The following is a 22,589-nucleotide window of genomic DNA, read 5'->3' as shown; positions in this document are numbered from 1 at the left end:
CTTTCTTTCTTTCTTTCTTTCTTTCTTTCTTTCTTTCTTTCTTTCTTCCTTCCTTTCTTCCTTTCTTCCTTTCTTCCTTTCTTTTCTTTTCTTTTCTTTTTTTGATGTAGTGTTCCATGATTCATTGTTTGCATATAACACCCAGTGCTCCATTCAGTATGTGCCCTCTTTAATACCCAGCACCAGGCTAACCTCCTCTCTAGAACCCTCAGTTTGTTTCTCAGAGTCCATAGTCTCTCATGGTTCATCTCCCCCTCTGATTTCCCCCCCTTCATTCTTCCCTTCCTACTATCTTCTTCTTCTTCTTTTTTTTTTTAACATATAGTGTATTATTTGTTTCAGAGGTGCAGGTCTGTGATTCATCAGTCTTACACAATTCACAGCACTCACCATAGCACATACCCTCTGCAATGTCTATCACCCAGCCACCCCCTCCCTCCCACCCTCCACCACTCCAGCAACCCTCAGTTTGTTTCCTGAGATTAAGAATTCCTCATATCAGTGAGATCATATGATACATGTCTTTCTCTGATTGACTTATTTCGCTCAGCATAATACCCTCCAGCTCCATCCACGTCATTGCAAATGGCAAGATTTCATTCCTTTTGATGGCTGCATAATATTCCATTGTATATATATACCACATCTTCTTTATCCATTCATCTGTCGATGGACATCTTGGCTCTTTCCACAGTTTGGCTATTGTGGACATTGCTGCTATAAACATCGGGGTGCACGTACCACTTCGGATCCCTACATTTGTATCTTTGTGGTAAATACCCAGTAGTGCAATTGCTGGGTTGTAGGGTAGCTCTATTTTCAACTTTCTGAGGAACCTCCATACGGTTTTCCAGAGTGGCTGCACCAGCTTGCATTCCCACCAACGGTGTAGGAGGGTTCCCCTTTCTCTGCATCCTGGCCAACATCTGTTATTTCCTGACTTGTTAATTTTAGCCATTCTGACTGGTGTGAGGTGGTATCTCGTTGAGGTTTTGATTTGGATTTCCCTGATGCTGAGTGATGTTGAGCACTTTTTCATGGGACACTCCCGTCTTTTAACTCCAAGTTTTATGATTCTGTGTAACTTCTGTTTTGCTGGGTTTCTTTTGGACGCTGCTGCTGTTCATCCTGGGAATAAGAAAAAAAGAGGGGGAAGGAAGAAAGGATTACTTAGCTGCAATTTTGAAACAAGGAGAATGGCCACTTATGAAACCGTTTCTTCTCTGGTAGCTTCTAAGGATGACATTAGCAGCCCAGGTTAACGGCTGAAAAGGAAACCTTCTGTCTGAAAAGATGATAGTGATAACTCATTTCCTGAAACTAGAGGAAGAATTTTATGTTAGATTACATAATGGGATCATCAAGGCTTCATGGAAATGATGCCATTGGAAATGGATCTTGGTGAGTGAGTCAGAATTTATCCAGAGCCAAAGGGGCATAAGAGGCAAGACCTTCCTTACTGAGAGACAGAATAGGAACACACACCCAGAGGTATGAGAGGGAATGGAAGGTTCTGGAATGGTGAGGAAGAAAGCACTTAGGTGTAGGCTGGGAAATGGCTGAAGCCCCTGGGAAGTTCTTTGCCAGATGTTGTAGAATCAAAGAGGTGTATGAGAATAATGCATGACCCAGTTGGGAGGGTGAGCTGATGGAGGAGGAAAGCCCAGAGATAGGGTACTCACGCTTGCAATTCAGTGCTTAACTCCATCATAGTAAATGTGTTTATTGGAAGAGTGTGAGGGAACAAGTGGGACCTTCAGTGTATCTTCTGAAAAGAGAAAAAGTTACAGTGTTACCATTTTTATATTCTTTCAAGTGAGAAGAGAGCCCAACGCTGAGTATCCTTTGGTATACAGATGAAACCCTCACAATCAAAAGGTTTGATTATCTGATGACTCATTTAAAAAATAATACTGGTTTTCAAGCGGAGATGGAACGCATCTCCTTTGTCCTGCAACAGGGCACAGAGCAGTAGTAATGGGTGTGGCTCCTAGAGACACACTCCCGGTATCGGAATCCCAGCCCTGCCATGTCCCCGCTGGGTGAGCTTGGGTCCGTTACACAGGGTGGGCACAACACTTGGAGGAGGGCCTGGGGACAGAGATTAGTCTGTGACTGTAGTTAGTCCTGTGCCAGGTGTGAGGTGCCAAACTTCCATCCTTTTCCTGCTTTCTTTCTTCGTTTAATGGATTTCTTTGCAGTTTTAAAAAGCGTTTTTGCAGTGAATATAGATATGGAAGATAAAATATCTCAGCTGTGGTTCCTATGGAGTCATGTGAGTAATGTTAGTGTAATTAGCATGAGCAATTAGTATTGCTAGTATCATTTGTGTGGGTGATTTTGGCATGTTAATGGAGAAGACCAGGGTGTTGCCAATCTGAAGACTAGATCCACGATTTCAGTTACATGATTTTATTTATTTATTCTTAGAAAACAAGAATGATTATTCCCATATTCAGGGGTTGAGGCAGAAGTTCAAAACTTGAGTTGTATTTCTGCTTGGGAAAATAGCAGAGATCTAAAATTAGTCTTATAAGACCACAGATATGTACCAAGCCAAATTTAATGTGGGATTTTAAAGTTCATGGAGTTAAATAGTTGAAAGTAGCACTGTACAAAGCAAATAGAAAATGTACTTTCAAACATTTTTTTCGGTTTTATTTGGTAAGATATCAAAATCACTTAAGGAATGTATTTCTGTTTTTACGATGATACTTCAAATACTTGGCATCATGCAAAATATATTAAATATTAAAATATTAACAAAATGAGAGTCTTTCTTTAAAGGGATTCCTTAGTAGGTATCATATTTGTTATATCAAAAGAGGTAGAAGTTTCTAATTCTTAGCAGCACATCTCATCATTTGTAATTTAGTTTGTACTTCTGTGTGGCAATGACGAGCAGCGAAACTACAGTGTTAGAGCACTTTTTAAAAGGATGTTTAGGATTGAGTTCTTTCTTTTTTATATAGTTGAATAAATTTGAATTAAGGCTTGGTGAGATCCAATTAGATATAACATTTGTCGGGAGTGCCTGGGTGGCTCAGATGGTTGGGCGTCTGCCTTTGGCTTGGGTCGTGGTCCCGGCATCCCGGGATCGAGTCCCACATCGGGCTCCTGACTCGGTGGGGAGCCTGCTTCTCCCTCTTCCTCTGCCTCTCCCCCTGCTCATGCACTTCTCTCTCTCTGTCTCAAATGAATAAATAAAATCTTTAAAAAACATATTAGATATAACTTTGTCCTACCATTTAGAAAACTGAGTTATGGCATGTAGTTAGTATCAAAACCAGGGACCCACTTTCAAAGCAAAAACGAACCACCACCACCAACAACAACAATGAAACAAAAAAAGAAAGAAAGAGAGAAAAAGAAGAATCTCATGATTGCTTCCTCTCTAATTCAGCCCCGATTCTTCCTGGAATATGTGAATCCAGGTGACAGCCGTTATTTTAATGTGAACCACTCAGTGACCAATATTTAGTTCGCTGATCACGTTCCAGGAATATTCATTGCAATACCTAGCAGAGGAAGTTACTGGCATGATATCTTACACAGTAGGTTCAAAAGGGCTAATTTCTTATTAGAGGGGAGGCAGGGGAGGCAGGACACAGCATCCCCAACTCCTTCATTCCCTGACATAGACAGTACCCTCCAGAATGGAATGGTTAGGGGGAAATGATAGAACTGTCAAAAACATCTCAAGTCGACAACGTAGGTTTCTGCAATTAGTGTAAAATTTCCTTGCCATTAGAGAATAAAAGCAAAAAGAATGAGTTCCATCTTGTGGAGGGACCATCCTTTGTCACACTCATCTGTTGCCCCCATCTTTTTTTCATATGCTTATTCAACAAACAAATGGACATAATATGCAGAGTTTATCAACTCTGGTGTGATACAAACTATTTCCAATAGATAAAGAAATCCAATAGCATTAGTGTATAGTACATAGTTTCATAGGCTAGTTTTTGAGATTTAAAAACATTTCTCACCTGGGGCACCTGGGTGGCTAAGATGGTTGAGCATCGGACTCTTGGTTTTGGCTCAGGTCATTATCTCAGGGTCGTGAGATCAAGTCCTGTGTTAGGCTCTGCGCTCAACAGGGAGTCTGCTTGAGATTCTCTCTCTCCTTCTCCCTCTGCCCCTCCCCCATTCATTCTCTCTCTCAAATAAATAAATCTTTAAAAAAATATTTTTTACCTGAAACTAATGTGACATTATGTGTCAACTGTACTCAAAATTTAAAAAATGTAAAATTAAATAAGTAAATAATGATTTTAAAAAAACGTTTTCAAGATATGTAGTGCTTAATAGTGATAAGAGACAGAGAGTGCAAAAGGGGGAAAATTAGTTTTGTCTTGGAAAAATCTACAAATGATGTTTGAAGCGAAACCTGCCATTCTTAAAGAATCACCAACATTCAGAAGGAGCCTTGAAGATCGTTTAGTCAGACCTCTTAATCTTGCCAGATGAGGGGATACCTTTTATAATATTTGGTTGCTATAATACATGACTCTTGGTGTATACCGTAAAACAACTACGTTGTCTTGTGTGTCCCTTGTGTATTTGAATTCTCTCCTCAATTAGACCGCCATCTTTTTTAGGGCACATGACACATACTGTAGTCTGTGTCTTATCCACCTTAACTGGTGCCTTTGTGGTACTTCACAGAACCTTGATGGTACAATTAATTGTTGCTTGATAACTGAATCTTTAAAATAGAAGCTATGATAAAGACGTACCTTTCTATATCAAATATTTTCCTTCTTTTTTTCTCCATATTCTCTCTGAGAGTTGATTGCTTTCTGTGTCTTTTATTCAAGATTTAAACTAGGAGTACAGCCCTCCATGCTTCCCTAGCCTAAACCTCCTTGTAAACAATAAGACTTATTTCTTTTCTTTTGTAAAAGTCTTAGCAATGATAGTGATAATATCTGCATAAATACGTATTTGGAATGGACAAACCTCCCATATAAAATATTCTAATGCCTTATTTTGGAAGTTTTCCTCTACTGGTTTTATTTTCCTTCTCCAAGCACATAAAAATGACCACAGCGGTATTTATACAAAACATTTCAAGCTTTCTTTTGAAGATAGTGATATTTGATGATTTTATTTTCTTTTGGGTATAATAATAAAAGCCTAGTAAAAAGAGTTTGCCTCCAGACAAGATAGAATGCTATCACTAATACTGCCCATGGCACTTTATATGTCATCGCTCCTTGAATTCTGATGACCAGTCCATGCAGTTGATTATATTACCACCGTTCTCATTTTACAGAAGCTTAGGAACAGAAGGAGCTTGAGTAACCTGTCCACGGTTCCTTGGTGCAGATTTGAGCCCACACCTGACTTTACATCAACACCTGGTTAGCCACTGTACTGGGCAGCCTCTTGAACATAGGGAAAATATAGGACAAGAATAGCTGAAATCTCAAATTCATGGTGTGCAGTGTTTGTTTTAGTGAGGAAGAACAGCTTATTGAATTATCTGTGAATCTTTAAAAGTATCCTTTTGGGGGGTCAGAATTATACTAATTCTTGAGTTGTTGGCCTGACAGTGAATTTGTGTCTTCACATGGCAAGGCTGAGCCTTGTCGTCAGCTTTGTCTATTTGCACTGCTCTCGGCAGAGCTATTGCAATTTTTGGAAACTTAAAAAAAAAAAAATTATTTTGTGTACTCATTAAAAGCGTAAGCCTAAGTTTCCCAGTATCTTAAATAGTTTGTAGAGCTTGGGAAAACACAAAGATATGTTCCTCACACATGCTTTTGACATGAAATTGGCAAGAGTCTGGCCCAGCAGCTACTCCCGGGCATCATACTAGCGTGGACCCTTATGTTCCAAAAATGACCGTCATTCCAGAGAACACTAAAGTCGCCCCAGCAACTTCCCGTAATGCAGTTTAGGCTGGAGGATGGAGCGCTTGAGCCACCTCTCAATTTATTAGCGATGTTGCTACTTTTATGTGTTTAGTGACCTTAACTTGTAATTTTTGTGTGTTGCTTTAGAAACTTGTAAGCCCTTGAGGCTTGGGAGCTACTCCCTAGTGGAAACATGTGTTTGTTTCTATTACTATGACTAGCTAGGTTTCTAGTTGTTAGGTTAAAAAAGGGATGGTGTCCCAAAAAAGAAAGAAAGAAGGCTAGGATTGGAGTTTGATCTCAGGCTCTGATCAAAACAGTGACTCCAAGGAAAGAAAGTCAGCTCTCTGGGTGGCATTCTTAAAGGAGCCATTAGTTGAGCACTAATTATTGAGTGCTAAGTTCTTGTGCCTGTTGTCTTTACCACCAGGCATCTTTTGACTCTCATTCTTTATGAAAGAAGTACTACTCTCAATTCCCTTGGGGCTCAGAGATAAAAGGAGGGCCTCTCTCCCAAGACTTTATTCATGAATACATGGGGCCACCTGTATTATAACAAATCTTATTTGAAAATTCATTTTAGTAGTAACTTTGGTTAAAAACACACACACACATTATGCCCCACCCCTGTCTCCACCCCTGTGTTAAACATACAAACAAGCAGGGGTGCCTGGGTGGCTCAGTGGGTTAAGCATCTGACTCTTGATTTTGGCTCAGATCATGATCTCAGGGTCCTGAGATCGAGCCCCGGGTCGGGCTCCGCACTCTGCATGGAGTCTGCTTGTCCTTTTCCCTCTGCTCCTCCCCCTGCTTGCGTGTGCACTCTCTCTCTCTCTCTCAAATAAATAAACAAGTAAAATCTTAAGAAAAAAAAAAAACACATACCAAGCAAGTACCTTTGTGGCTGAGCTTAGGAGAATCAGCCAGTGTCTGTGTCCTGCGGAGAGGACTGTGTCTCTGAGTGCCCACTGACCAGGAGAAGACTGGCTGAAATCCCCCCAAATCCCCCGAAACAAATACGTTCCTGCTCAGAGTTTAGGAGGCCCCTGCTAATGTGAGCGTAAGACCGCAGTCCAAAAGGAGAGAATGGTAATTCCTGTTTCCTGGCACTAGATCCCATCAAGGACCCGAGGCAGGCAGAACTTAGCCGTGGAGCTTAAGCTGCAATGTTAGATCCTGCCCTCAGAGGCCAGTTCAGGACTGAGACACATGATCTAAGAGAGACACGTGTTCTCGCATCCTGGCCTGAGGTTGGCAGGGAACATGGTTGGAGTCTTGTCTTCTCATGTCCTTTGCACCGAACAGAGGTGTCTGGGGTCACTTCTTCCCTTCAGTATATCTTAAGATGAGAATAAAGAATGCAGCCTTGATGAGATTCTAAGATGGTGCAGCCACTATGGAAAACAGTATGGAGGTGCTTCAAAAAATGACACCGAGAATCACCATGTGTTCCAACAATTCTGCCTCTGGGTAGACACATGAAATAATGAAAGCAGGGACTCAAAGAGATGCGCACACAACCATGTTCACAGCAACAGCATTCTCAGTAGCCAGAGCATGAGAGCGACCCAGGTGTCCATCAGTGGATGACTGTGGAAACAAAATGTGGTAGATCTGTACAGTGGGATATTACTCAGCCTTAAAAGGAAAGAACTTCTGACACCTGCTGCAACATGATGAACCTTAAGAACACAATGCTGAGGGAACTAAATCACTCACAGAAGGACAAATACTGTGATTCCACTTAGATGAGGTGCCTCCAGCCACCAAACCCAAAGAGAAAGAAAATCGAACGGTAGATGGCCGGGGTGCTGGAGAGAGATGAGAGGAGGGAGCTGGTGTTTACTGAGTACATAGTTTCCGGCGGGATAGATGGAGGGTGGTGTGCCCAACAATGTGAATGGACTTAATGCCACAAAACAGTACCCTTAAAAATGGTTGACCTGAGGGGCGCCTGGGTGGCTCAGTTGGTTAAGCGGCTGCCTTCGGCTCAGGTCATGATCCTGGGGTCCTGGGATCGTGCCCCACATCTGGCTCCCTGCTCAGCAGAGAGCCTGCTTCTCCCTCTCCCTCTGCCTGCCACTCTGCCTACTTGTGCTATCTATCTCTCTGTCAAATAAATAAGTAAAATCTTAAAAAAAAAAAAATGGTTGACCTGGGAAATAGTATTTTGTGTATCTTGTACCACAATAATTTTTTTTTAAAAATGCAGGCTCTTCTTCTGGAAGGAAGGAGGGATCTATTTGATGAAACTAGAAGGACATAATACAAGATGGTTGACAGCGGATTTCCATTCAGGTTGAGCGGATTGCTGCACTGGCCCTGCCAACAGTTGAAGACAGGTCAGCTCAGTTCAGCGCTGGAGCTGTCCCAGACCTTAGGCTGGCTTGCTGTGATTGAGTCAGACAGCAGGAGGGGCGACGAGATTGTGGTTGGTGAGATGGTAGTCGAGGTCTCTGATCCTGTGGTTCCAGGTTGGCTGCAGCCTGAACCCAGGACTCTAATCCCGTGTCATGCCTTCCAAACCTGGTTCCAAGCCAGGTTGCTGAAGCACCACCTAGATCTCTGAAATGCGGGGAGAGAGTGTGAGCACAAGTCATAGACACTTTTGTATCACGAATCTACAAAGAATAGATGAGGCCCAGAGAAAAAGAAGGGAAGGGGGGCTCTGCAGTTGCATTTGAGCTTCCCATGGACAATCCTTCATCCTATCTCTACTTCCAGAACTGTCTCACTAGGTCTCCCCAAGTGCAAGGGGCCACCTTCTGCAGAAGCTTAAAACCAAGTGTCAGAATCAGTCAAAGTGGATAAAAAGAATGAAATGTACTAGTTCTGGGTCAAGCTACAGCAGAAAAACATACTCTCCTAGGAAACATATATTTGTGTCATAAAAAAACTATTACCCCCAAAGTGGCAGGTTCAGTTCACAGTCTACTCATCCTCCACCTCTCCCTGCTACTCTCTAAAGCCATCAACACCCTTGGAAATATTGTCTTCAGTGATCCAGAGATTTATGTCCCTACCTCCACCTTTGTCTTGTCCAGAACTTTGCAGCCAGAGTCTCCCTTCAGCCAAGGTCTCCTCTGGGAGATTGTTTCAATCTGACATTGTAGCTTATCTATAGGGAAAATGCCAGGGAGCTAGATAAAGTCCAGAGCCAAATTGCAGAGAATTATACTCGTTCATGGGCCCAGAATACTAGGCACCAGGCAAAGTGCCAAGCAAGGCAAACACAAGAATGGAAAATGGAAAGGAAAGAGACCATTGCTCACCTGGGGATCCGACAGACTGAAGAGTGTATGTATGCATAGCACTTGCCTCCAGTGTGGTTAGTGTGTAAGAGAGGTCCAGATAAAGGCTAAGGGCAAAGAGGTAGCAACTAATTCTTGGGGAGAGATGGGGAGTAGGAAGGGGGAAGGGCACTGTGTGGGTTGATTATGTGCCCCAAAAAGATATGTTGAAGTCCTAAGCCCCAATACCTGTGAATGTAGCATTATTTGGAAATAGCATCTTTTTTAGATGTGATCAAATGAAGATGAGGTCCTACTCAACTAGGGTTGGCCTTAATCCAACATGACTCCTGTCCTTATAAGAAGAAAAACCGAGGTACAGACACACACAGAGATGGCCACGTGAAGATGGAGGCAGAAAGTGGATTGAGGCATCTACGAGCCAAGGAATGCCAACAACTCCTGGCAACGCCAGAAGCCGAGAGAAAGGCATGGAACAGATCCTTCCCTACAGCCTTCAGAAGGAGCAGTTCTGCAAGTGGAGAAGCAAAAACAAGAAGAAATGGAGCAGAAGAAAAACAAGAGTCATTCAGAAATGGGTGCCCCACTGGGATACGGGGATACTAAGTCACACTGTTGTACCCTAGCATACCAAGGGCAGAGTCAAGCTATGACAGGGAATGTGGCAGAAAGATAGGCAGGAATCAGACCAGACAGGGCATTTCTGCTCTGCTAAGGAGTCTGGACTCTATTCACTGAGGATTTCATGGCTGATTGATTGTGAAGAGGCACTTGCAGCCTCATGCGCTCTGTTCTCTGTAGCTTAGAGTGTATGTTCGTTTGGACCTGATGTCTTGCCCTCTGGAGTTCTTCCAGATGGAAGGTTGGGCCAGATGTAGACTGACTGTAGGACTGGAAATATGGAGACTGTTTACTGAAATATCTCTCCTCATTGCTTTTGATTTTACATAGCTCCCCATATCCCTCCCAGACCCAGCTTTATGATTGGCATATAGTGCGCTTGGATCCAAACCACGACTAAAGTCTGTTTTGTTTTTCAGATTCTTGGCACCATTTCATGAAACTCTTCCAATTCTAGTCTGGTCCTCACTTAACAAAACCAAAACTTTTGATAGCTGGTATTCCAAGATTGCCTTGTGTGCATATTCTGCACCGTTGAAAGCCAGAGTCTTTGGTCTGCCTTGGTTCAGAGTTTCAGTTCATATGTTCTTATCACAAACCCACTTCAGTCTTTCCATTTTTCTGATTATTTCATTAATGATATTTCCAAACCTTCTGACTCATAAGTTTTTGACCCAATGTCAAAACAACAACAATAAAAAATCTAAGTTAAACAAAAGAAACTCCTTGCTATGCTTTCTTAAAGGACCATTTTAAATCTTTTGCATCTGAGTTGCTTTATATAGAGTAGCATGAGTGAATTGATTGCCAAAGGGTATGGGATGGTAGTGATTCAAAATTTCCTCATGATCTTCTCAAAAAATGACTTCATATTTGCCAGAATAGCTTCATTCAGATGATAGTAACTGTTACAGTGCTATAATTTTAAAAACAGAGTGGAAAAGTACTAAAGGAAGATGCCAGCGCCCTGAGTTTGAGCCCCATCTCCGCCATTAACTAACACAACACAACTATTCAATTATTTTTGGCCTCAGAGTTACAGACAGTGAAAAGGGGCCCAGAAAGAGTGTTTCTAAAATCTGCAATTGTGCAATTGCGAGTTTCTTTTTTAACTATAGAAGCAATGTGAACTCTGAGGAAGTATTTTAACATTTGATGGCAGCTATAACCCAAATACTTTTACTGCGCTTTTCAATGAAGGCAGTATTCTTTAGCAAAGTTTGCCACCTAGTGGCCACAGAGACTGAAAAAGAGTTTTGCTTTAAACAGTGGAACAAAAGAAGGCTCCTTTATGAAATTTCATTGGCCACTGAATGCAATTATTATATTAAGTTTTTTAAAAATCAAGTCCACCTTGTAAGTAGGAAATTGTTCTAAATACCAGTTCGTCTTGGGTCTTAATTTTTCCAGATTTTGTTTTGTTCTAGACCCTCCAGCACCACCCCACCCTACCCCTCAATCTTATACAAAGCCCTTAAATGCTTTTATTTGTCTCAAAGAAGGACTTGTGGGGTCTGTGCCCTAAGTCTTACATCAGCACATGTGGACATTTTCTTAGCTTTGTGGATTCCTTTGGAGTCTTACATACACAACTGCCTTATCAGCTTCAAGAACTTCACATGACCTTTGAATAACCTCATATTTTAAAAAAATATTTGAAAATCTTAAGCATGAGAGGTTAAGTATTATCTTCATAAAAATATTGAGTGACTGGAATGATAGGAATAGGTCATGCTCTGAACTAGCAAAACAAAAACTGTGAGTATTCTATTGACATTAGACAAATGCCTAAAAACATGTTCTACTTGACATTTTGCTTGGTTCCACTTGGATCTTCTCTTGGACAATATTAGTCTACAGTCCAGAAAAACATGTTGCAAAAGATTTGCTGTGACTCAGATAGCTAAACATCTTTGCTTGCATTTATAAAACTTAACCAAAAATTTGATTAAACATCTTTACAGAGAATTGATTTGCACTCAAAAGGAGTCCCACATGGCTCTGCATTTTTGGTAATTTGCCCACAGTGAGATGAGACAGTGGAGGGTATAACCAGGTAATTCATTATTAATCTTTTATCTGGGGAACAAATCCAGCTGCCTTCTTGACATCTACTCTCAGTCTTCGCAAAGACTCCTCACACTCAGTAGGTCCAAAACTGAACTTGAGGTCTTGCCCACCCCTCCCTGCCACATCCTCCCAGACCTGGCTCATTTCCAGTCTTTTCTCCCTCTCCCTTGGACCCAGTAACCAGTCTATGACCAATTCCTTTTTTTTTTTAATTGATGTATAGTTAATACACACTGTTACATTAGTTTCCGGTATACAGCATAGTGACTCAACAACTCTATATGTTATGCTATGCTCACCACAGTGTAGCATCTGTCACCATACAACACTATTACAGTACCATTGACTATATTCCCTATGTTGTACCTTCCATACCTGTGACTTATTCTTTCCATAATGTGGAAGCCTGGATCTCCTACTCCCCTTCACCCATTTTGCCCATCCCTTTACCCTCCCTCCCCTCTGGGAACCACCAGTTTGTTCTCTGTAGTTATGGGTATGTTTCTGCTTCTTGTTGTTGTTGTTTGTTTGTTTTATTTTGTTAGATACCACATATAAGTGAAATCACATGGTATTTGTCTTTGTCTGACTTAATTCACTCTAGGTGCATCTTTGTTGTTGCAAATGGAAAAGTCTCATTCTTTTTTAAAGCTGAGTAATATTCCATTGTATATATGTACCACATCTTATCTATTCATCTATTAATGGATGCTTAGGTTTTATTCATATTTTGCTATTGTAAATAATCCTTCAATAAACATAGCATATATCTTTTCTTTTTTAAAAAAGATTTTATTTATTTATTTATTTAAGAGAGAGGGAGAGAGAGAGAGAGCTAGCGAGCATGTGTGCGCACATGAGCATGGGGTAGGACCAGAGGGAAAGGGAGAGGCAGACTCCCCACTGAGCAGGGAGCCCAATACAGGACTCAATCCCAGGACCCTGGAATCATGACCTGAGCCCAAGGCAGCCTCTTAATAGATGGAGCCACCCAGGTGCCCAGCATATATCTTTTCAAATTAGTGTTTTTGTTTTTATTGGATAAATACCCAGTAGTGGAATTACTGGGTCATATGGTAATTCTATTTTTAATTTTTGAGGGAATCTCCATGCTGTTTTCCACAGTGACTGTTATCTATTTACATTCCCACCAACGGTACACAAGGGTTCCTTTTTCTTCACATCCTCACCGACACTTTTTATTTCTTGTCTTTTTGATACTAGCAGTTCTGACAGGTGTGAGGTGATATCTCATTGTGGTCTTGATTTGCATTTCCCTGATGATGAGTGATGTTGAGCATCTTTTCAAGTGTCTGTTGGCCATCCGCCTGTCTTCTTTGGAAAATATCTACTCAGGTCCTCTACAGACTTTTAATTGGATTATTTGGTTTTTTGGTATTGACTTGTATAAGTTCTTTATGTATTTTGGGTATTAACCCCTTATCAGATATATCATTTGCAAATATCTTTCCCCATTAGTAGGTTGTCTTTTTGTATTGTTGATGGGTTTTTTCCCCACTGTGCAAAAGCTCTTTATTTTGGTGTAGTTCCAATTGTTTATTTTGCTTTTGTTTCCTTTGCCTGAGGAGACATATCTAGAAAAATGCTGCTACAGCCAATGTCAATTGATTTATGTGTCTATTTTTGTGCAAGTAGCATACTCTTTTGACTATTATAGTTTTGTAGTATATCTTGAAATCTGGAACTGTGATACCTCCAGCTGTATTCTTATTCCTCAAGATTGCTTTGGCTATTTGGAATCTTTTGCAGTTCTATACAAATTTTAGGATTATTTATTCTAGTTCTGTGAAAAATACTATTGCTTTTGATAGGAAGTGCTTTGAATCTGTAAATTGCTTTGGGTAATACAGGCATTTCAACAATATTCATTCTTCCAATTCATAAGCATGGTATGTACTTCCATCTGTGTTGTCTTCAATTTCTTTCATCAGTGTTTTATAGTTTTCAGAGTACAGGTCTTTCACCTCCTTGGTTAAGTTTATTCCTAGGTATTTTCTTCTTGTGATGCAATTGTAAATGAGACTGTTGGCTTAATTTCTGTTTCTGCTAATTCATTCTGAGTGTATAGTCACACAACAGATTTCTGTAAATTAATTTTGTATCCTGCAACTTCACTGAATTGATTTATTACTTCTAATATCACCAGTTCTTTTGGTTTCACCACGCAAGTATCCTGAACAGATCCCTTCATCTCCTTCCCCTCCTCTGCCAACTAAATTGGATCTCCATATCTTCTGCCTGGACCACTACAGTGGTCAGCTGATCTCCACTCTGTCCTCCCTCTAGCTCATTTCCCATGCTGCATGTAACCAGTTTGATCTTTTCCTAAGTGAAAGTCAAGTCATATACCCCTCTTGCTAGAACCCCTCATTAACTTTTTTTATGAATTTTTATGACAAATACAAAACCCCTTAAAACTGCCTGCAGGCCTTGCATGGTCTGGCATGGCTTTCCTCTCCAGTCCCAGTAGAACTATCTTCCCTGTTAATGTCTCCACACTAGAGGTGCTTCCTCCTATAGGACCTTCTCCCTGGGTTGCTGTTCTTTTCTCCCTTTCACCAAGTTAACATTATCATCTTTCAGATCTCAGCTTTTGTCTCATTTTCTCAGGGAAATCTTGGACCAAGTGAAATAGGAACTCTGTGGTCAGCTCTTACAGCACCTAAATTTTTTCTTAGAGTCATTTGTTGTAGTTGCGATTTTACGGTAAGTGTATTGAGGATGAACTCTGTCTGCATCTACTCCCCAGTGAATCTCCAGCTCCTTGTGTAGTGCCAGGCTCATACTGAATGCTTCAGGGACTCATGAAGCAGATAAATGTATAAGGCACATTCTCTTATCACAATTTGCTAAACTCAAAATGTCAAAATAATCCAAGCCAAATAGAAATTTGTAAAACTCTTGGATAATCCTAATTTGCTTGAGGAGGAAACTAATGTTTTACTATCGGACTATTTTGACCAACAGTTGGATACATTTTTCTTGTAGCAAACATTAACAGAGCAGATATACTGGGCACACTCCCATCAACAGTGCTAACCAGTATGTAGATTGAATAAAACGTTTGGACAGTTCCGGGACACCTGGGTGGCTCAGTTGGTTAAGCGTCTGTCTTCAGCTCTAGTCATGATATCAGGGTCCTGGGATAGAGCCCCATGTTGGGCTCCCTGCTCAGCAGGGGGTCTGCTTCTCCCTTTCCCTCTGCCCTTCCCCCACTGCTCATGCTCACTCTCTCCCTCTCAAATAAATAAATAAAATCTTTAAAAAATTAAAATTCATGACAATGGAACAAAATGTGAGGTATAAAGAAAAATGAATGCTGGAAAGAAATGGATGATCCTATCATGTAAAACCAAAAACAAAAAAAAATCAAACACATCAAGTAAAATCCATTTAGAATAAAACATTTCAACAAAGGTAGATGTAAGAAAAAATACGTAAGATACTGCTGTAATGGAGTTTTAAAATTGCATTGAAGAGACTAGTTTTAGAGTAATAACAGAAAATGTATGCTTTTTTAATGTGTTCTTTTTAAATTTTTTCCATTAAATATACAGGTGACCTGTAAAAAGGTATATGGAAAACAGAAATTAACAATTACTTAACAATAGGCATAAAAATGTGGCAAGGGAAAATAAAGGTAAAAATCAAGATGTACTTGAAATTCCCAAGGATAAACTTAAAGAGAGATGTGTATGACGTATTTAAGCTAGAAGATAAGCATCTTCCATTAAGGCCCCCTCTCCAGGATAGATGGACATAAGGCTTTGAGGGAGAAAGGGAACGTTTGCGTTACAGATAAGATTGGCTGAATCAACCTCATTGGACTCTGAAGTGTTGACTGTCACAGGTGGCTTGCCCTAGAATACACAAAGCTGTCTTTTCAGCTACTGTGTCTCTAATGGGGACTCTATGGGGAGTGAACTCTAATGGGGACTAAGATGGTGAATTAAAACTGCATCACCAAAGATCCCTTCCCTCATGCCTAGAGAAATAAGCAAATGTTTATTAAAAAGGCAAACAAATTTTTATTAACAGCAACCAAATAAGAAAAAGGACATTATCTAAAGAAATCATTTTCAAAAACTGGCATCTAAGGAAACAGAAGATTGTGGGGTACAGGCATGTCCCCAGTTCAATTCTTACGAGTTAGCAATCTTGAGAATTCCTACACATACCTTTATATTTTCCTTCTAAAAGCAAGGAGTCCTGGAAACTAGTAAAAATGGGTGAAACAGAAAGTAAACAGCAGGACCAGCACTTTCTGCAGAAATGAAAACTTCAAACCTCCATAATGAATTGAAGAAATTTTCCAAAGGAAAAGGGTCACTCCATCATTTGACAATTAACAAAATCTCAGAAGAGAGACCAAAGCCCAGGTATTACAACAGAGACTTCCTGCTACTTAGTTGGGTCCCTTGTTCCCACACCTCCATCCCACTATACACACAAATATACACTCACATGCTCTCATTTCATAAAAATAGAATATGAGAAATGTACCCCTTGATGAATGAACTGTAACTCAGAGGTGGAAACAAACTGATCTGGAGAAACATGGAAAGAATTTACTCACCCTATAACAAATAAAATGACAGGGCAGAGCTGCCTAAGCATGAACCAAAACCAGAAACAAAAGACCAAATAAAATGCTACATCAAAAAAACACTTTAAAAAGGAGCATACAATGCAAAGCAAGACAACAACAACAACAACAACAACAACAACAACAACAAAAAACCACACCCCCAAAGAAACACCAAGGTGCTGAAAGAAATTTCTCACAATTGCTTCTTACATGGTATGATTGATAAAAACATGGATTTAATAAAATAACACTCATGGAAAACATGAAAAAAAAACACAGAATTTTAAAAAGGAGATAGCGGTTATAAGGAAATAGAGGATCAAAACTATCATTTCCAAACTACTGTATCAATCAGAAACAGCAAGAAAAAGATTATAAACCATAGATAACTGAATTACTGACACAGAAGAAAGGCTTGGGATAATCATAGTGACTACAAATGAAAAAGGCTAGTATTAAAAGCAATTAGAGAAAAACTAATAGATACAGAAGGCAGACAAAAGTGAGCCACCATAAGGATAATTGATATTTAGCAGGGGAGGAGGAAAAACTCAGTAAGACGCAAGATGTATTCTTTGAAATGAAGAAAAAATAAGGAGATTGCAAGAACTCACTATATTCCATAAAAATACTATACAAAATATTTATTGAACTGCAAGGATTTTCTTTTAAAAAAAGAATTATTCAGGGCGCCTGGGTGGCTCAGTTGGTTAAGCAACTGCCTTCGGCTCAGGTCATGATCCTGGAGTCCCGGGATCGAGTCCCGCATCGGGCTCCCTGCTCAGCAGGGAGTCTGCCTCTCTCTCTGACCCTCCCCCCTCTCATGCTCTCTATCTCATTCTCTCTCTCAATTAAGTAAATAAAATCTTTAAAAAAAATAAAAATAAAAATAAAAAAAGAATTATTCAAATGAGGGAGAAATCAAATTTCTTCATTTCTCCATATACCTCTTAGTTCCAGAGAACACTGAAACATTTTCTACAAAGTTCTCAGGGACAGGGTGTGTGATCTAAGGATATTGTTCCCATCTGAAATATCCGTCCAATATAATGGCAAACATGAGAAACCTCAGAGAATATTTAATCCATGAACCTGTTTTGAGAACCTTCCTTTCCAATGAAATCCAGCCATTCAATGCTCAGATCAAGAGAGAGAGAGGGCTCAAGAAAAAAGGTACTATGGGAAGAGGTCTATAATAAGCATCAAATCCATTTTAATATAGAACTGCACTGAGCACAGAGCCCGACTTGGGGCTGGATCTCATGACTCTGAAATCATGACCTGAGCCAAAACCAAGAGTCAGATGCTTAACCAACTGAGCCACCCAAGCACCCCTCTCCTACTCCCCTTCTTAACTATAGAGGGATCATTTAGGAAATACTGTCTATTGTGTAAAACGATCATTATTTGAGGTTCAAAAACTTGTTCTTTTTATTTAATTACAAAGATAAAATATTTTTAAATGTATTGCAATACTTACATGTAGTCTTAGATAAGTTGAGAAGTACTCTAAGAATCTAGATGACAATACTAAATATAAAGATACCATATTTCGTCCAAGTAGATTCATAGCTTTTGATTTATATCTATGATAGATTTATCCCTACCAAAATCACAAAGGTATTCTTTGTAAAGTAAGAAAAAAGTAATCTTTAAACATTAAAATGTTTTAGAGGAATGAGAATGTAAATGGAGTAGAGGAGGGAGTGACTCGTTTATGCTTTCTCATTTGTTTAGCCACTTAATCAGTCGGCAAAATTTTCCTCACCGTGGTCTTGAGCAGGGGAGCTTCATGAGTTTGGACGGGCCATACAGGTTTCACAACATCACATAACACCCAAATTAGAGGCATGTTATAAGTATTTGGCAATAGAGATCCTTTCCTCTAGCTAAAACACAAAGGGGAATGTGTCCCACATTCTACCTGGTACATTTCTGTAGCAAACTAGATTTTGCGGTTAACCTGAGCAATTTAGGTGGTATCTTAATTGTTTTTATTTGTAACAAATTTTACTGACTTTAAACTTTTATGTGTGCATTTTACTGGAAAGTCAGAGAAATGAGTTTTGAAATGTTTATACCAATAGTGATTATCACTAAAATGAGCTCCCATATTGTGTAATATTTTGAAAGAGGAAAGTGGTAAGCAAGCAGATTAATCTTTTTGGTTATTATTGTATATTCAAGTAACAATCAACAAAAAAAGGAGATGCATTCAAAAATACCAACAGGACATTCAAGAAAACTCCCAACTGGACTTCAATTTATGCAATATATATTTTAAAAAACCACAAGAAAACAATGAAGTAAGAACATGTAACAAATAATATTAAATTGGGGGGGGCGCCTGGGTGGCTCAGTCCGCTAAGCATCTGCCTTCAGCTCAGGTCATGATCCCAGAGTCCTGGGATCAAGCTCCCGCATCAGACTCCCCACTCAGCAGGAAGTCTGCTTCTCCCTCTGTCTCTGCCCCTTCCCCTGCTCCTTCTCTCTCTCTTTCTCACTCTCTGTCTCTCAAATAAATAAAATCTTTTTAAAAAATGTATTGGGATAAGTAGTTAGCTACTTAAAAAAATTAGATCCACATCTTACTGTCAAAACCAGTTAAGGAGTTAAATAAACATGTCCTTGGGTAAAGAGTTTAATATAAAACAAATTATGGTTAGAATAAGAGTGTTGCTTTATCAGGACAAGAAGAAAGTAAAAAAAGTCTTGGTTTTGATATGATAGAAAAAACTCACTAAGAACAATGTACTGTTATTTTAAAATATTAAACTGCATACAAGAAAACAAATGACAAGGGAAGCCAGGAAAATATTTGAAGCAAGTGCATAAATGAAGACTCAAAATACCGCATAGTTTCGGGCGCCTGGGTGGCTCAGTTGGTTGAGCGACTGCCTTCGGCTCAGGTCATGATCCTGGAGTCCCGGGATCGAGTCCCGCATCGGGCTCCCTGCTCGGCGGGGAGTCTGCTTCTCCCTCTGACCCTCCTCCCTCTCATGCTCTCTGTCTCTCATTCTCTCTGTCTCGGATAAATAAATAAAATCTTTAAAAAAATAAAAAAAAAAAAAATACCGCATAGTTTCTACAAATTGGTAAGGCTACAGCAATAAGGAAATTGAATTTAAAAGTATCTGTATTGTAAATGCAATTAAGTAAAAATAGCTAAATTTTTAAAGAAACTATGCAAAAAAACCTTCAAATTCACGCATTGAGATATGAACTAATATTTTTCACTTCCTAAAGCAACACTATTGTTATATTTTCAATAAAATTGGAACAAATGCATCAAACATTCTGGTAGATATGAGTTCTATTTTAGAACTATTTGAGAACTCCCAGGACCCCTAAGACAAAATCCCTCAATTTCAACAACAATCTTGACTCACTGTTGTATTAAATACGACAAAAAATAAACAGAAAGTTCCTGGGAAGACATTGATTGAAGTTAAGAAACAAATGGTGATTCAGAAGACTCCTGCATAGCTAGGTGGGAGATTTTGTGTTCAAGGGTGGGGCTACTGAGCCCCTCTCCTGGGATCATGCTAGACAGTGTGGGAACTGGAAAAAAATTGAAAGAGGCCACCACCCAAGACAGGCTGGCAAAGTTGAAAGCGCAGGGGTTTTGGTGTCCAAGGGCTTTGAGCTGGAATCCCAGCTCTGGCACTCACCAGCACGTGTCCTTGGATGTGTCAGGTCACCTGGGAACCCGGTTTCCTCAGCCGTGAAACTGAGCTACTACTCACTGACACTCCATTTCTGGGGAGAGTTACATGATGCAGTGAATACAAGGGAGAAGGTGCTGGCTCTTGTCGTGGACTTTTGAAAAGCACTCACTTAGCAGGAGCCAACTGGCTTCTCCCGAGTACAGTGTCCTTGCTATCTGCCACAATGACCTTGGCTGCAAGACTATTACCTCATCAAAACCCCATCACGAAAGAGTCTGTTTGGAACCACAGATGTCTGGTGTCTTTGCTGAGATCCGTATAGAATTAGATCACTGAGCTCAGCAATGAATTTCTGACATCAAAATTTAACCTCTGAACGAAAACCACTTAAAGACTAAAAGTAGAATGATTCAACCATTTCCCAACCCCCATATGCCTATAGTGATGGAGGTCCCTGTAGGGTTATGACTTTTTCTAATGTGTAGCCTCATCTCTCGTTTAAAAAAAAATTGCTAGTGCATATCAGGTGAAATATAACACTGATTCTTGCCCACAGCAGAGACATCTGTTAAGTGCACCTTGGAAATTTTGCCTGGGAGTTTGGATTTCAGTTGTGAATTTCAAATTTCTGAACAGTATTCCTGATTCTTTTGTCAACCTTAAGGAGGATGTCTTGAGGCTTGTTAGGGTTCCATGGTGAAGCATCCTTGGAGAAGGATGTGTGCTCCCGGCCCAGCACACACAGGCATGGGGGCTGACAAATGTTCCCCGCCAAAGAGGACTCTATCCTAATCCCTGGAACCCGTGAATTTATTACCTGACGTGGTGAAAGGGATTTTGCAGATGTGATTTTGTAAAGGATCTTGAGCTGGGACGGATTATCCTGTATTATCCCAGGAGGCCCAGAGTAATCCCCAGGGTCCTTACAAGAGAGGGAGACGAGAGAACCGGCAGCAGAAAAGGAGATGGTGACCACAGAAGCAGAGTTCAGAGGGATGTGATTGCTGGCTTTGAAGATGGAAAAGGGGCCAGGAGCCAAGGAATGTGGCAGCTTCTCGAAGCTGAAAAAGGCAAGGAAACAGGTTCTCCCCTAGAGTCTCCCAAAGGAACACAGCCCCGAGGATACCTTTTTCTCCCTGTGACACTCATTTTGGAACCTCTGACCTCCAGAACTGTAAGATAATAAATTTGTGTTGTTTTAAGCCACTGGGTTCGTGGTAATTGGTCACAGCGGCTGTGGGACTCGAACATAAGCACATGGTATATAAAGTTGCCCCTGGTGGGCCTGTTGTGTGTGTCGCGGCGAAGTAAGGAGAACCACAAGGTTGTCGCCTGTGCTCATTTTTATTTTTGCCAAAACAACGCAGAATGTGTTTCATCTTTTGGGTTAGCCATGTGATTACCTCTTCTCCACCAAGAAGTGAGAAGGTCAGCTGCTGCTAGGCATTATCCTCTCCAGCGGGGTGCATTCTAAAGCAGAGCAGAGCATTTTCATTTAAGAGAGAGAGAAAATCCTGGGGAGGTGAAGGGATGGGGTTGGAAGTGTTCCTACTTTCCTTTATACAGCAAGAACTTTCATTTATTTTTATTCTGACCTTGCTTTCAACTATACGTAGTTCTCATACTAATCAGGAGCTGGGAAGCAGTCCATGGGCATCATGGGGTAGGGGCTGGGGAGGAGATATAAAGAGCAATCACTGGGGTGCCTGGGTGGCTCATCTGTTAAGCATCTGCCTTCGGCTCAGGTCATGATCCCAGGGTCCTGGGATCGAGCCCCGCATCGCGCTCCCTGCTCGTCGGGAAGCCTGCTTCTCCCTCTCCCACTCTCCCTGCTTGTGTTCCCTCTCTCGCTGTGTCTCTCTCTGTCAAATAAATAAAATCTTAAAAAAAAAAAAAAAGAGCAATCATACACTCTGGCGCTGGGAGAAAATGTTCAGAAGATACCCTCTGTTGGCTCTTCCATTCCAAGAGTCCAGAGAGCAGCTCTTGGTCAAAAACTGCAGCAGCTCCCTGGGTCCCTGGAGAAAAAAGCTTTAGTTGAAAGTTTGGATGTTCTGGTGCCCAAATACCACCTCCTCTTTCAGACCCCCCCCCTCCCAAGAACTGAAGCCCTGCTTCCCATCCCCTGGCTCTGTGAGTTGAAGCCAGTTAGGTAACCTCTCTATGCTCAGTTTTCCCATCTGGTAAATGGGTACAAAAATACTACCTTAAAGGATTGATGTGAAAATTAAAGGAAAATATAAAGAGTTTAGCACATAGTGAGTGCTCCATCAATGTTAGGCTGTCATTATAATTACTATAACCTTAGGGAACAACAGAATTTTTAAAAGGGAAACCCATAGGCTCCAATGTCTCTATTTCTTTAATTTTTTTTTTATTACAATATTATCCCTGCCTCTGTTACATAAATGAGCCAAAGGTGGCCTCTGGGTATTGGCCCCTGGGTTGTTTATTTCTTCAGGGGGCTGAAACTATTGGCCCCTGGGTTGTTTATTTCTTCAGGGGGCTG

At 40.5% G+C, this 22,589-nt stretch overlaps 1 protein-coding gene across 5 annotated transcripts in view; it reads left to right on the top strand.

Annotated features, from left to right (window-relative positions):
* CACNB2 (calcium voltage-gated channel auxiliary subunit beta 2) overlaps positions 1-22,589 on the top strand; it is a 382,283-nt gene that overhangs the window by 85,301 nt on the left and 274,393 nt on the right. The window lies entirely within an intron of this gene.

Source organism: Neomonachus schauinslandi, chromosome 5 (assembly GCF_002201575.2).
Source record: "Neomonachus schauinslandi chromosome 5, ASM220157v2, whole genome shotgun sequence".
Taxonomy (NCBI): Eukaryota; Metazoa; Chordata; class Mammalia; order Carnivora; family Phocidae; genus Neomonachus; species Neomonachus schauinslandi.
The sequence above is the reverse complement of the archived record's forward strand: the minus strand, read 5'-3'. Positions and strand labels throughout refer to the sequence as shown.